This window comes from Triticum dicoccoides, chromosome 7A (genome assembly GCF_002162155.2).
Source record: "Triticum dicoccoides isolate Atlit2015 ecotype Zavitan chromosome 7A, WEW_v2.0, whole genome shotgun sequence".
Classification (NCBI taxonomy): domain Eukaryota; kingdom Viridiplantae; phylum Streptophyta; class Magnoliopsida; order Poales; family Poaceae; genus Triticum; species Triticum dicoccoides.
Window position 1 is genome coordinate 726,636,304 of NC_041392.1, and position 3,475 is coordinate 726,639,778.

Consider the following 3,475-nt stretch of genomic DNA (forward strand, 5'->3'; position numbering starts at 1 on the left):
CATATATTGTTACAACTCTAATCACGTTCACTTATTGATCTGATCCGTGTATTTAATATATAAAGATTTATTTTATGTTTTTCTGATAATTAACGTGGAGACCCCATTGACTTTTTTTTGAAACTCGTTGGCATTTTTATTTCAGCAATCAGCCTCTTTTTTTTTACGTATTTTAGCGAACAGCATGATCCTGGATTTTAAGTTAAATAACCTCATCGTTGATTATTTTTCCTTTTTATCGTTGGAATTTTTTAGACATTTTATTGTTGGAGATTTTAACGGGGACAGGGCTTCTTAATTCATGCGATCGGGTAGAGACTTTCCTTGTCTGGTTGCTTACATGAGGATTTCCTTGATTTTTTACATTAATGTTGGACGTGGCACGTGCACTTTTTATGGAAACTTTCCTTCTCTCTCGGTCACAAATTTTACAATCTAATGTTTTCTTTCCTTTTTTGACAGCACGTCTATGTTTGATCTACACATTGTATATGCTTATGACTCTAATCATGTTCACTTGTTGATCTAAACCGTAGATTTAAATTATATAAAGATTTAGTTTATGCATTTTTCTGGAAACTAATGTGTTGTCTCCATCGGTATTTTTATTTCATGGGCAATCACCCGGATCGTGGCTTCTTTTTCCCTTTTATCATTTATCTTGACATTATATCATTAGGGATTTTAACGGGGCCTGTCCTTCTTCAATCATGACATAGGCTTTCGTTCTTAATTTAGGGCCACGTGTGGAGGCTTTCCTTGTGTGTGTTTATTCGCGTGATGATTTCCTTTTTTTTACGTGGGACTTTCCATATTTTGTTTCCCTAATGTTAGACGTGTCACATGGGCTTTTTATATGACTGAACGTTAGGCAAGTTTTCTTTATTTCTTTTTTTTCTTACGTGAGACTTTCGCTTTTTATATGACTGAACGTTAGGCAAATTTTCTTTTTTTCTTTTTTTTTCTTACGTGAGACTTTCCACGTTTTGTTTCCCTAATGTTAGACGTGTCACATGCACTTCATGCACTTTTTATAGGACTGAATGTTACATAAGTTTTTCTTTTTATCCTAACCGTAAATTTTATAATCTAACGGTTTAGTTAATTTTGATGATGTGGATTAATGAGAGATCATGAAAGGTGCCTCTAATTAGTAAATATAAGATATGTGTTAGATATTAATGTCAAATGTTAGATGAATATTAGAATTAGTTAGATATTAATTAATGTTAGATAGTAAGTGTTTAATGTTTCACCTATATGAACATAGGAAATGTCGTGTGACGATGAAAAAGATTTTATTATGTGCGAACACTGTGAAGACCAACGCGGCATGTGCGACAGAAATTTCCTTGTTGATAATAGGCGCTTCAGCATCAAGCTGGATGAGACATTCGAAGTGGATACAGTAAGTCACAGGGGCAAGTATTTTTTCGTAATAAAGCATGACTTATGCTTCATTTGCTTGAACTTATAATTTTAAATTTTCACTATTTTACTAGCGCATCCCCTGCCATGATCGAATTTTTGTCTTGGATAAGATAGGTTTCAGTGCGAAGAATGATATGGAGGTAAAGAGAGTTTACTTGAAGACCGAGCATGGGTATACTTTCAACGTCAAATTATACAATGCAGACACATACACACATTTTGAATGTAAAACTTGGCAAGCACTATGGAAGGCTTATGCATTTGAGCCTGATATGGTTATTACCTTTGATATTCGTCCGGAAGATGATATTGAAGGTAATAGAAACATCTGGGTCGATGTGCAGACGCCTCCAGTTCTACCATTATGTGAGTTTTTCTCAACCATGCTTATGTCTTTGATATTGTTTATTCAAAAATAGTTGACAACTAATTCCTATTGTCAGCTTATTTCCGTTCAAGCAAATATGTCCGGCGCTTGGTAGACAGGACCTACTACTATCCCGGGGCTGAACTAAACTACGAGGAGATAAGTCATTATGTTTCATGGCTTGAGGATCTTCGTACTGTCAAGACAAATTTTCTTCCTGCACTTAGAAATGTTAGTACTCAAAACGTGCGACCAATAGTGATCGTATTGAACTACGGTCACATCTATAATGGAAAGATGGTAAGATTTTTACTATTTGTCCTTAGTGCATCTTTTGCATACATTATTTTTGAAGCTAAACTTTCATTGCTAAGTATATTAATTATTATACGATGTTCTTCAACAGGGACTCCCGATGACAGTTGTGCCTCAGTGGATCGAGACAAAAGGTCGCATGTCAATGGTTAGCTTACGACCAAGATATCCTACATTGCACATGAGTGCATTCAGGATTTCTGAAAGCGATGAATTCTTAATAGTGAAAGATTGGAGCAAAATTGTTAACGATTGCAGAGAAGTACTAGGGGGCAGCAAGGAGAAGCGCAACCCACGATTAGGAGACAGATTCATCTGCATGCTCCAGTATGATGAATCAGGAGAGCTATACATGTTCTATGCTATTTTACCTGAGAGGGAGCAGCAGTAGTGATTTAGCTAGTTCATGCTCTTAGTACTTGTCCTCGATTTAGCTAGTGATTTGCTTGTGAACTCTTATAATATCATGACCATGTTGAACTCGATGATATCTTTGCTTCTGTTACAAGTGAATGTTTCTTCTTTAAGCTAGTGTTGGTGGTGACTATGATGATAAAAAGTGGTAATTAATGACGACTACGATGATTTTTAGCTAGCTAGTATATGTATATACTGTTGTTGGTGATGATATGATGCAAGAGTTTAATTATATATTAATATGTGATGATGATGATGATGAGTTATTATATATATCATTTATGAAAGAAACCGCAAATTAGTTTGAACTAGATGGATCCTAGCTAAGTGATCAAGTATATATATATATATATATATATATATATATATATATATATATATATATATATATATATATATATATATATATATATATATGCCATATCCATATCCATATTGCTGGGTTTCGTAGTAATTTCAAAAAAATTCCTACGCACACGCAAGATCATGTGATGCATAGCAACGAGAGGGGAGAGTGTTGTCTACGTACCCTCACAGACCGACTGCGGAAGCGTTGACACAACATAGAGGAAGTAGTCGTACGTCTTCACGATCCAACCGATCAAGCACCGAAACTACGGCACCTCCGAGTTCGAGCACACGTTCAGCTCGATGACGATCCCCGGACTCCGATCCAGCAAAGTGTCGGGGAAGAGTTCCGTCGGCACGATGGCGTGGTGACGATCTTGATGCACTACAGCAGCAGGGCTTCGCCTAAACTCCGCTACGGTATTATCGAGGAATATGGTGGCTGGGGGCACCGCACACGGCTAAGGAATAGATCACGTGGATCAACTTGTGTGTTTCTGGGGTGCCCCTGCCTCCGTATATAAAGGACTAGAGGGGGGAGGCTGGCCGGCCAAGTGTGGCGCGCCAGGAGAGTCCTACTCCCTCTGGGAGTAGTAT